General features: G+C 27.2%; 1 protein-coding gene and 1 non-coding gene across 2 annotated transcripts in view; both read right to left on the minus strand.

The window, feature by feature from the left end:
* LOC113388067 (methyltransferase-like protein 9) overlaps positions 1 to 14073 on the minus strand; it is a 120284-nt gene that overhangs the window by 84677 nt on the left and 21534 nt on the right. The gene's annotated exons all lie outside the window — the stretch shown is intronic.
* Positions 8530 to 8632, minus strand: LOC113388640. The gene has a single exon (XR_003368191.1). It is a non-coding gene; the product is annotated as a U6atac minor spliceosomal RNA (small nuclear RNA).

Consider the following 14073-nt stretch of genomic DNA (forward strand, 5'->3'; position numbering starts at 1 on the left):
TGTATTAACAAATTTGGTACATACGTTAGAACGTTCAAAATTTCTTTAAGGAATTTATTTTGGCGTATTTCAATTATCATCCATAAAGTCATAAAATTACTTCAATTAAAAAAATAAACTAAAAATAATATATAACAAGCATTCACTAATTAAACCTGCTCTGAATCTTTCAATGTTTGAATTATATATAGCACATGATTCGTATAAAATATAAATAATTAAGTTAGTACTATGGTGACCATACGTCCCGGTTTGACCGGGACAGTCCTGGATTTCCATCTTGTGTCCCGGGTTTTCTAAAAACAATTTTTGTCGAATGACAAATTGAATTTTTGCTTTTACTTGATAATAAAATTGCATCTACGCATCAAATATCTGAAAATGTTACGTACAACTCGTATGCTTAGATGAAAAAGGCGGGTTAAAATCGCCTCTCACATTCATAATTTTAATTTTTTATTTAAATTTCACGAAAATTAACAAAAATTATGAAAATTACTTCTAGACTGCCAGGAATACCTAAGTGCTAATCATTTTTAAATAATTATGAAGAAAATTGAACAAAATTTTATAATAAGTTTGAAAGCTGAAAAAACATATAGATCCAAATTTATAAGTATAAAATACATCATTTAATCAAATAATAAAGTTCTTAGTCATGCATTCTTAAATAGCATTTATCATTTGAAAATCATATTCAATTTTTCAGTATTAACACCCCCCCCCCTCCCTCACGTCCCGGATTAGCATACTTCAAAATTAACGTCTCGGTTTTGACTTGAAAAAATATGGTCGCCTTATTAGTACGAATCTGATTATAAAGGTAAAAAACGCTTTTAATGATATTTATATACCAGTAATATCGAAACACTTATTAATCGCATAACGTTTTTATAAATGTTAATTTTTTTGTCTTTATAAATTTTAATATTGATTTATTCATATTATATATCCTAGTAAGATCTTTAACAAATTTTACTTCGACCTATATCCTTGTATCTTAGGATTCTCATGATGAACAAGCATTTTTCGTCTCAAAAATACTGAATCAATTTTTGAAAACGCTTTTTAGTTAATATTGACTTTAATTTTATTACTAAAGATATATAAATTATAATTTATAGCTATAAAATCGTATATAATTATAGCTTAATTTGTAAATGATGTTATAACTATAAAATAATTTCAAATTAAAAGATAAACCAAATTCAAACAACTGCTCGTCTAATCGAACAAAATGTATAAGATGTGTAATGCACATGAACATAAATTGTTACAATTTATAAAAAAATTGAAAATATTGAATCTACGTTAACATTAATTTTTATAGTCTTTTCTCAAAGAATCTTCATCAAACACAGTGAACGTGATGATTAGTGAAGGCATTGCATTTTAGCCAAAATATATAGTTTATCAAAAAAATAATTAACATTAATGATATAAAATTAATTGATGCATTAAACGAGTAATTTATAAGTAATAAAACGAGCGTCAACCGTATATCAACCGGTCCGCCATTGCCGTATTCCTTTTAATTAAAGGGCACGTCGCATTTCCTCGGCGTTGTTTCTGCAATCAGGCCGAGAGGACCCTTCCGAGTAATTAGCGCGCGGCGACCAGCGGTCGTAGTAGGATTCGCACTAGAGTTTGCGCAGTGGGCGAAATAGCTCTAGGTTCTACTAGAATCCTTCCCACATTCATTGGTCGCCCTATGCGACAACTGGAGACAATTCTGATTGGCCGTTTTCGAGGTCCGAAGGGGATGAGGAATTATCGAGGGTGATAAGAGATTTGCATACCGGCGACGGCTGAATAAAGCGATTGTTCAACTTTGGGTGCCTAGGGGCGAAATATCTGGGAATAAGCACTTAGATAAGTACAAAGATATGCTAATATATATAGAGCTCCAAGATAAGCTTTATAGAATCATTAGATAATAATGCATTTTTGTTTAAAAGAGAGGACGAGATAATTTGAAATGAAATCATGAGAAGTAATGTCTAATAATTAAGAGTATGCCATTTACATTTATATTACAATCAGAAATAAACCAGCCAAATACCTTCATTTGGTTGCATTACTAATCCATAGCAATTTTTTTAAGCCAAATTCACGTCTGTCTACAATAAAATTAAATTGATTTCGTTGGCGAAAAATTATCCCACATATGGCACACTGAGAACTTTATTAGCAGCACAAATGAATAATAGAATTTTACTTCTCCTCAAAAAAATTTAATATAATTGCATTATTTTGTTCTGGTCCTTGCAGTCCATATATTTTACTGACGAGATCTGAACTAGTTTCTTTTTCGTGTCTTGATCGTGTCCAGCAGAGTTTTTCTCTCTTTAACCACAGTACTTCCTAATTTATTTCTTTGTCGACTTATTTAATATCATCTATTTCTATATATATATTCTATTCTAGCAATGAATTTCGTCTAGTTTTTGTTGCCTTTCTCATAAGTTCATGCATCTAATCTATCCAAATGATCAATTATATCAATTTTTTCCCGCATTTCGAGTCTAAGTTTGCTCATTATTTATATATTTATAGTTCAATCCATAAAGTTTTGGTGTTTAATGACATATATTACAGATATCATAAATCAACAAATTAAAAAATTCAGTACAAAAGTATGTGTATATTCATAAGAATTAGATTTTTATGCAAATAATTATGTTTTCTGGTGGTCTATACTATAATTTATATTTTTTTTGAATTTTCAAATTATTCAAAGATTACATATTCATAACACGTATTTCGATATTTGCTATATATTTATATGCATTTTTATATCTTTAAATGTACCAAGTACCCTTAATATATTCAAAAAATAAATATTCTGATTAAAAATTCTCTAGCTCCTCCTCTCGATGCTTTAAAATGAGGATGAGTGTTAAGTTTAAATAACTTTTCACTTTTTATTTTTTAAACTTCATTAATCTTTTCAAAAATGATACCAGAGAAATTTCCTCCAATTCAAATGTGACTGAAGCTATATTGTGTTATTCGTAACACTTTATTCCCAAAAATTTCATATGAAATATTGCAAAATTAATTTAAAACTACAATAAATTGTATGATTTCATATAATCTCAGCAAACACTAGTCACCAAAAATTCGACAAATAAGATTTCAGAAATTTAAATTTTTAAACGTTTGAAAAAATTTCAGATTTGTTTAATACATGAATGTAAAAAGACTTGCTATATATGCAAAATAGATAGTAGAATCGCTACTTGAATTAACAGATATAAATATAATCAAGTGATTTAAAACAAGAAATATATATTAAAACTGTAAAATATAAACTATTTACAAAAGGAAAATATTCAAACATTATAGAAATAATAATAATAATTTTTTTTTAATCAGTAGGCGTTTAAGTGTGTGTTAAACCTAAACCACACGAATAAATAAGTGATGTGAAAACATCGTAGCGCCGTAGTAGTTTGGCGTAGCCGCATCTTACTTATCAACTAAACCCAATGTGAAAATTGTTACATATTGCGCTTATAATGATTTTCACAAAAAAAGCATTTAAAAATTATTGCTAAATGTGATTTGTTTTAAATGTAACAAATAAACAAAATGTTCTCATCCTTAACTCACTGAAATGAGTGAAAATAAGTATGAAAATCTGCATATCTTAAAGATCATATATGGTTCATCTTAAAATTAAAAGTGTTCAATTTCTTAGACAATCAGACAATATATTATATAGCAACTTATATATATATATATATATATATACATATAGGTTAGAGCGGGGCTAAAAGGTTCGCGGTTTAAAAATTTCCACCATTGATATTTCAAAAACAAGTAAAGTTAAAGATTTTTAACAACAATATTTGAAAGTAGAGTGTAAAGCATGTATAACCAGCCACCACGTTGATTCTTACGATGTCGCTGTGAGAAGATAAACGACAAAATTTAAAAATCCATAACAAAAGTATTTTCTTTCGATGTTAGTTTTTTGGTTGTGAGCGCTCCTGTTTGTTTAATATAATTTTTGTTACCTTAATATAGTTTTTAAAGTGTACGTCGTTTAAATATTTTATAAGATGCATTGTTATTTTTAAGTTAGATTTAACAGCTTTTTATACAACTTTTATAAAAGCTTACATGTGGGTAGGGTAAAACAGACCAACAGATCCTTTACCCTGGCAAATGTGTAGACAATAAAAATAGTAAATGAAAAAGTAAATTAAGATAAAATAAAAGAAACTTTACAAGATGTAAATTAAGAAAATTGTTATTCCATCTTTAATGATAAACATTTCTTACAAAATACCAGATCAAAGTTATATATAAGGTTATCACTGTGAAAAATGTACCCAAGAAACTTATTTTTGCATTGGTTGAATAATGTATCTATTTTTTCGCAAATCCCTTTATAATTAAAAATAAGACATTGCACCAGTTTGCTAGCTGGGAAAAAAATAAGACATTAGCAGGGAGTTTAACTGAACATAGTCATGTAGTTGTTTGTTTTTATAGTGTTGTTTGTTGTAATATTTATTTTTACATTGCTTTACATTCGCAATATAATTGCTCAAATTCAAATGGACCTTTGTGCCTTACCCTATTTAAAAATTATCATTAAATATGATTGGTTTTGATTTTGACAAATAGTTTTCAAACCTAAACCACACGAATAAATAAGTGATGTGAAAACATCGGAGCGCCGTAGTAGTTTGGGCGTAGCCGCATCTTACTTATCAACATAACAGGGTACATATGCGCTTGTAATGATTTTCACAAAAAAAGGGTTAAAATTATTGCTAAATGTGATTTGTTTTAAATGTAACAAATAAACAAAATGTCTCATCCTTAAGAAATCACTGAAATGAGGGAAAATAAGGATGAAAATCTGCAGATCTTAAAGATCATATATGGTTCATCTTAAAATTAAAAGTGTTCAATTTCTTAGACAATCAGACAATATATTATATAGCAACTTATATATATATATATATATATATACATATAGGTTAGAGCGGGGCTAAAAGGTTCGCGGTTAAAAATTTCCACCATTGATATTTCAAAAACAAGTAAAGTTAAAGATTTTTAACAACAATATTTGAAAGTAGAGTGTAAAGCATGTATAACCAGCCACCACGTTGATTCTTACGATGTCGCTGTGAGAAGATAAACGACAAAATTTAAAAATCCATAACAAAAGTATTTTCTTTCGATGTTAGTTTTTTGGTTGTGAGCGCTCCTGTTTAGTTTAATATAATTTTTGTTAACATTAATATAGTTTTTAAGTGTACGTCGTTTAAATATTTTATAAGATGCATTGTTATTTTTAAGTTAGATTTAACAGCTTTTTTATACAACTTTTATAAAAGCTTACATGTGGGTAGGGTAAAACAGACCAACAGATCCTTTACCCTGGCAAATGTGTAGACAATAAAAATAGTAAATGAAAAAGTAAATTAAGATAAAAATAAAAGAAACTTTACAAGATGTAAATTAAGAAAATTGTTATTCCATCTTTAATGATAAACATTTCTTACAAAATACCAGATCAAAGTTATATATAAGGTTATCACTGTGAAAAATGTACCCAAGAAACTTATATTTTGCATTGGTTGAATAATGTATCTATTTTTTCGCAAAATCCCTTTATAATTAAAAATAAGACATTGCACCAGTTTGCTAGCTGGGAAAAAAATAAGACATTAGCAGGGAGTTTAACTGAACATAGTCATGTAGTTGTTTGTTTGATATGTGTTGTTTGTTGTAATATTTAATTTTTACATTGCTTTACATTTCGCAATATAATTGCTCAAATTCAAATTGGACCTTTGTGCCTTACCCTATTTAAAAATTATCATTAAATATGATTGGTTTTGAATTTGACAAATAGTTTTCATCCTTTTCCCAATAACACACAATAAATTTGCTAATCGATAAGTATTAAATTATACAAAAATATCTGCATATCTTACACATTACTATTAACTTACACAATTTGGTTCAATAATTATAGTGTTTAATTTGTTAGACTAGATTAGGAATTATATAGCAACTTATAATATATAAGTGTTAAAATTTTAAATTTTATTTAAAATGATATGAAAATCGAAAAAATATTGACAATCACCTAAAAGTATTTATGACACACTTATCCGTCTCATATCTGGTTGCAATCGATGTCTATATACATTTTAAAATTGTCGCGGAATAAAACTCTAGTAAAAATCGCAAGTAACGAGCTAAAAGTTCTCTTCCTCCGTACGTGGTGTTGGTTAGTGTCGCGCGTACGCCGTAAAATCAATAACTATAAAGCGGAGTGGCTGGCTCTGCCTCTTTCGCTCGCATGCAAAACTGCAGCGTCGCGGGCGAAAGAGATAACATCGCCGACGTTTTGCTCAGCAGACACACACTGTGTGTATATAATTATGTGTAGTTATTATATATAGAGCGTTATCTCCTTTGTGCCATCTCATAGATATACCACATACTAGCTGTACGAAACTTAGCTAGATTCCAACACATGTGCAAAACTTAGATACATTACATACACACATGTGCGGTGCGGTGTAGATATGTAGAAAAGTAGAAATAACGCGCATTTTCTGTTTTATTTTTATAGAAAATGCACAGACAGAAATCAATAGAAATACGGAGGCATTTATTCTAAGACACGTTTTGAGATTTTTCGATACAAATGATTTGGTTAGTCTATCAATTTTTAATAACATTATTTTACATATAAAAACATTTCGAATATTTATAATAAAGCATTTAGAGAAGTACTTTCTTAATTAGTATGCATTTAAAATGCAGAAATTTAGGTTTTGTTAATAACACATGTCTCCTAATAATTGTCTAACATACCCAAGTATATACTAAAAATCAAAATTTCTCGGTAATTGTTCAAATTCAAATTGGACCTTTGTGCCCCGCCCTTCTCTATTTAAAAATTATGGTTAAAATTAATTAGTTTAAAATTTGCAAATAAAAAATAATTCTAATATTTTTTCCAATAACACACAATAAATTTGCAAATCGCTAGAGTAAGTATTAATATATACAAAAATACGTGCATATCTTAAAGAACAGATTTGGTTCATCTTCAAATAAAAGTTTTAATTAAAGTTTAAATCTTAGACGTCATTAGTAATGTTACTGAATCTTATTTCTAAAACAAAACTAACAAACCTTACCCCTTTCTATTAGAAAGAAATTGCTTTTCGAACCTTGGCTCCCTGCGATTTATAATTAAAATTTTCAAAGAATTTGATATGAAAATAGACCTAAATTTTCATTTTCATATATTTATATATTCAATATATAATTTTATAAAAATAAAAGTAGAAAAAAGGCAACCAAATGGGAGAAAATCTTGTTATCTTGTATATCTTTAAATATTAAACAGCATCTAAATTAGATCATTAGATTCAAAAATTCCTCAAAAAATTGTTAACTTTGCACAAATTAGTAGTGCTCTAGCACTGAACAATTAAAAAAAAAGTTAAAAATATCAACAAACTTTAAAACATTTCCTAAAGTAAATTTTATATACAATTCTATTAAAATAGTTATAAAAAAATAATATTTCTAATAGCATGTTAATCTTTAATTTTATTGAAAAGATATCAGTAATCATAATTGCAGTGAGTTCTGTTTTTTGTCCAGAAATAACAGTATTTTGTCATTTTTTTTCTGTTTTTGGTAATATTTGATGAGATCAGCCATAGTAAAGTATGATCTCAAATTACTGCATAAAATTCATATTAATAAATAAAAATCGTTTACACAATATTTTATACATTTAAAAAAAAAATGTTTAAACTTGTTGGAGTGCAGATACACGATGAATTGACACTATTTCCAATTTTCCACTAAATATTTTAATCTAAAATGTTATTTAATTAGTTCCTATTTAGTTTAAATAGTATTTTTGAACTGACAAATTCGCAATAGACATACTAAAATTGATGATATTTTGTAACAACGTGCATATAATAGTAATAAAATATGCAAATATTGTACTTTAGTGCGTAAAATACATTGTTGATTGATTCTTTTAAATTAATTAGTTAACGGTAAGATGCCAAAAGCAAAAAAAACTTAATTTTTTATATCTATCACAAACTCGTTCGAAACTTTTCAATATAAAATATGTTTGATTTATAAATAAGCAATATTATCTTATTGCGCATATTATTAAACGCTTATTGTTCATTATTTTTTATTTTATTTATTAATTTATTCATTTATTTATTATTGATTATTAATTTATTTATTTATTTGCTATTGCTTATTATTTATTTATTTATTTGCTATTGATTATTAAACGCTTACTGCTTATTATTTACCCATATTATTAGTGTTTGCTTACTATCAATAAACCACCGCTATATTGATTATTAAACGCTTATTGAAAAGCATTTATATTATTTAGACAAATTAATATTATGTTATTAATGATTTAATTATAATTTATATTGTCAATTAATTAAAATTAATTAATTATAACTAAAATTTTAAATTCATATTATGTAAATATTTAAAAAAAAATGGTCGGTTAAGCCTTTTTCAAGTGCCACTTAACCATTTATGTGTTCCATCCTTGTCTAGGGGAGTGCTAACCGTCTCTCCTTTCAAATGACACGTCTAATACAGTATAGTCGTTCGTATTTATAGTTACGCTTCCAAGCTGTATTGCACAGCGCGAGTTATCGCAGCATACCACGTGTACGTAGCGAGCGTCACACGCGTAGCCGGTACGCTTCAAGCAAATACTATGATACATTTATTAACAGATTCCAACCTTAATTTATTATTAGGCCGCTATAGAAAACTGTCCTTTCTTGTATTATTCATGTAATAACTTAGTAATCAAAGCTCGAATACGAAAATTTTACATGGGTCATCACATTATTTAGATCTAATGATTGTTTTATAAGAAATACAATGATAACAACTAAATTAATTTTTAATTTTAATAATTATTAATTAAATTTTTATATTTTTTTATAAATTATAAATTGAAATGATAAAGTAGGGGAGACAGGATACGGTTGGCTACTTTTTTTTTGATATGCTATAATTTTGATAATTTACCAGTTAGCTACAGAAAAAGTAAATTAAATGGTAATTTGAACTTTTGAGTACGTGGAAATACTGAAAACCTTCCTTAAATACGATGGTTTAGTTATAAAATCGAATTATATAAGAGAATGGCACCACATTCCCAGGGACTGGCATAAAAATAGGTCAAAAAAATAGGTATAAACACCAAAATAGTTTATATGGACTTTGATTGTCGTTAATAACAATAATATGCAACACAACATAACAAAAGCATTTAAACAAAGTTTATGAATAAAAAATTAAAACAAAAATATTTTTAATGAAACATATTATTTAAAACAAAGTTAACAAAAATCCTTTGTGAAATATTTTTTTAATTAATTTAAGAAGTAATATAAAATAAATTTATATAAAATTCATAAAAATCTTTTTTATATTAAATATGTAGCTTGGAATATTTTATGTGCATATAATTAGTATTATGAAATATGCTAGTCAAAAAACCAATTATGAAATTAAATATTAAAACCATTGAAATTGTCTCATTATTCATTTTTAACCAATGCTTAACTTGCAAAAAAGTTTATCTGAAAAGATTTGAGGAAAAACTAAAATTAACAAATTAATAGGTTCTTTATAGTGTTTTAAATGGAGAAATAACCACATTTTGCACGCAATTGTGAAACGTGAAATGCAAATGTGGAAAGCATTTATATAATAAAGTGAATAAACTGTATTTTATTATTTGTTAATTTAAATACATTTTATATTCAAAATCAGAATATTGAGAAAAATTTATTAATTACTACTGAGATCATTCTCAATTTCATAAATGCAATTAATTGTACATGCGTTTGTTAACTATTGCTCAGACAATAAAGAAATAAAGGATAACAGTACACAAAAAGAATTAAGATATGATTATGCTAATTGATTTTTCAAATGATTTCAAAGTAAATGTAAGATCCAGCTTAACCATCGAGTTAATCTAAGTGTTCATATCAAACTAAATCTAAATTATATTTTTTCTATCACATGATAATTTAGATGAAAAAAATACGGGAAAGATTTGTATGTCTGTTCCCATGGCGTTAGACTATAATTTTATCTAAAGTTCATTGCTACTGTTTTGTATGATATAATATCATAACATAATTGTTTGTAACAAATAGACAAATATCTCGTTTACTAAGCTATTATATTTTATAATAACTTGAAACTCACGTGTAATTTTCATGTGTAACATACGAAGCGTTAAAGTATGAAATCCTTAGGCCGAAAGTGATAATTAACTCGTACTTAAATTTTGATAAAAAATATCATAAAAAACATATAATCGCTTGATATTGTGAACACGCATATTTTTCAGTGACGTAGTAAATTCTATTTTATATTTGCTAATATTTTTTAATTCTAGAAATTTGATTAACAATATTTAGAAATACATCCAATTAATCTATATTTTTCAAAGCAAAAGATGCAAAGCTATAATTGCTTTATTTATTAATATTGCTAGGTATGAAAAAAACGAAGCAATATAAAATTGACCATATTTATTCGTGTAAAATTGCATTAATAAGTAAAAACAATTTATGTAATTATAACATGTCCTTAAATACAAATTACTTATACGATAAAATTTTACAGAGTTGTTCAATAGCAAAAACGCCCCTGACTCCTTTAAAGCATAAAGAAAAATGTCACTACAATTATTTTATTTATATCATATAATGAGTATGATTTTAATTATATAACACGTATATTTAAAATATTAAAAATATACAAAAATATCTGATCTTTTCTCAGAACTTTTTGTCGCCGTCCTTGGTATCAATTTGTACCTTTTTGTAATATTTTAGACGCTAATTCTCATATTAGTATCGTCTGCAATTTGGTATAATAATTTTCTAACTCCCTGAGAATTACTATATAATAATTTACGAAATTTAGAAGCTCCGAGCTTTGTGACTAATGTCATTTTAATAGGTTCATTTTGGATTCCGATTCTACTGTGGTTATATGGTTTTAATTTCATTTTTTGTCGGCCTGGTGTTCTTTGATACATATATCAAGATGCTAATGTATTTATGTATAATTGTAGAACAAAAAACTCAATACAATTAAGCGACATAAAGTCGATTATTTTAACAATAAACTAAAATATTATACTAAATAGTATTGGATATATAATGATAACACGAAAGTTTGCAACCTTGATTGAAAGTGATATAAAATCTGAATCACAACCTTGCCCTATAATGTTGGTTAAAAAATATAATAACAGATTATTATATTGAGTATTATTATTAAACTGATATATAAAAATATGTTGTAAAATTGTACATATGTCGTTATTGCTTCAAGATACAATTCTAACTGCTTTCTGTTTTATCAATTATGTTATGTCAAATATCTTAGATAGATCATGAGAATACTGAAAAAAAATAATGCTCTTATTACTTGAATAATAAGTATTTACGTGTAATTTACGGGGACTTGGAACATATCACAATCTCATAGATTTATGATGATATAATGAGCATATAAGCTTCTTTGTCTCTGTGGTAAGAATTGGTTTTGTAACCACATGGTCCGGATTCCATATTAACTTAGGTCATCTTAATATTAAGCAGTAAAGATATCAGTTTTTACTCGAAATTATAGGTTCAAAATATAGTTTCAAGAGAAAATAGACTTTCGCGTCAATATAAAAAATCTAATATTAATCTCATAAGAAACAGAATGATCAGCCACTGGGTAGACTTCTAGTAAAACTTGGTTAACGAATTACATCAAACCAGCTTATAGAACACATAGTTCTGATATCTCTCTAAATTTGAATTAAGAAAAATAAAGTCGACTCGTTTAATAATAAAATTATTAACTTCCCGAAGGAGAAGTTTATGTTTTCATAAAAAAATCCGATTCGCTAATTTTATGTTTTCTCGACGTTTCAAGCCATTCTGAATCGAATGAGACCTTTGGAAAAAGTATATGTTTGTGTGTGTATGTGAACAGATTTTTTGCCGTAAATCGACGTTTTTTCGAAAACGGCTGGGCCGATTTCAAAAATTTAAAAGCCATTTGATATATTTCGATGAGGACTATCGTTTGTCAGTTTTGTGCGACGATCTGCCAAGCCGTTTCTTTGTAATTTGAAAATAGTGTTAAACTTTTCGTCCACATTTAAGCTTATCCTACTGAACCGATTTTAAAAAATCATAAACTGTTCGAAAGATATTAGCTGGGAATGGTACTGATTAGTTTTAGGTGAAAATCTACCGAGCCGTTTTCTTGTAATTAACTGTTGAAAAAAAAATTTAAGACGATTTTCATGGATTTTTTTAGCGATATATATCATGGTTTTATAGAACTTACTGTAATACGAATTACGACAAGTAATTTAATTTTAAAATTTCATCAAAGTTTGAGAAAATGAGTAGTTTTTTTGACGTTAGCTAAAATTAAAATTAGACGATTTACTTGGTAGAACAATGTAGTACTTAGTCTTAATAAATATACTAAACCATTAAAATCCTACGGAAACTGGTTCAAATATAATAATTGTTGATTTTTGAAAAGTTGCTTTTTGAAAATACTCCGAGTTAACGTGTTCGTTCGTTTTCAATTATGTGTAATAAATCCACTCATAAATTAATTTATTTTTTATTGATTAAGTCAATTATTTACACATATCGGGAAGTTCATGTAACTTGCCTCAAAGCTAAATACCAATACCAACTAGTTGGTTTTGCAAACACATGTTCCAGAGTCCATATTCACTTAGGTTATCTTAATATCAAGCAGCAAAGATATCAGTTTTCACAAGTTGAAATCATAGTCTAAAATTTGGTTTTAAGTGAAATTAGACTTTCGCGGCTCTCATGAGAAATAGAATGATCAGCCACTGGGTTGTCTTCTAGGTTGAGCAATTACATCAAACCAGCTTATAGAACAAATAGTTATGACATCTGCCTAAATATATAAAAAGAGATAAGCAGATAATTCAAAAATGATTCAGTAATTTCCGCTGTGTGCTTGGTATTGATAGCATACAAATTTACCAAAGTCAAACAAAGAAATCCCATCAAATTTAAAAGTTTTCATATTTTTGCATGCCAATAAAACTCAAAGATCAAAACTTGTTCATACATATACTATTCTGTGGTAAACCTCGGTAGTCCCAATTCTGTGCTTCAATAAACCCACCAAAAACGTGGAAAGCAAATAAGTCTAATACTTTTCTTAGTTATAATATTGGTATAGATATAATGTAATAAATGCCTGATATTATTTGATAACTAAATGCACTTTTCTGGTAAATGCAATGGTTTATAAATCTCTCTTTGATTTTGAGATATGAATTGGTTCTTCATCAAATGAACCAATCCATCTGATACTTATAAATTATTAGAAGCTGCGGAACTTTGTAGTAAAAATATGGCAAGAGATTTTAATCTATTACAAATTCATATGAATTGTCAAGATATTTGTATATTTTCAATTCAACAGCAATCAGATCTTCAGCCATATGACCTATTGTGATCAAACTTCTCCTTTTACGCAGCATTTCTATGGTAGCTCAACGGTTAGCCTTCTTATATTTGATAGATTATTTTATTAGTAGAATTAATCTAATATTGATGATATATTATTTTATTTTATAAAAGTTATTGGCACAAGTATGTGGTTCGAACTACATTCATAAAATGTGAATTTTCCAAAAAATAATTGGTCGTACAGGTAGAGTAGAGCAGAGTTTGAAGGTCCGCGGGTAAAAAACTCCATTACCAATATCACTAGAACCAGTGAAGTTAAGAATTTTTTAACAACAATATTTGAAAGTAGAGGGAGAAAGATGTATAACCACCCATAATCTAGATTCTTACGACGTCGCGGTCGGTAAAAAAGGCAATGTTAAAAAATCCATAACAAAAGTTTTTTTTGTTATTTGTTTTGAGCACTGTTGCTTCATTCACAAGATCTGATTATAATTTTTAAGTATTCTTTAGTTATTTG

Source organism: Ctenocephalides felis, unplaced genomic scaffold (assembly GCF_003426905.1).
Source record: "Ctenocephalides felis isolate EL2017-DRISC unplaced genomic scaffold, ASM342690v1 CF-g0.4_SCAFFOLD_03572, whole genome shotgun sequence".
Classification (NCBI taxonomy): domain Eukaryota; kingdom Metazoa; phylum Arthropoda; class Insecta; order Siphonaptera; family Pulicidae; genus Ctenocephalides; species Ctenocephalides felis.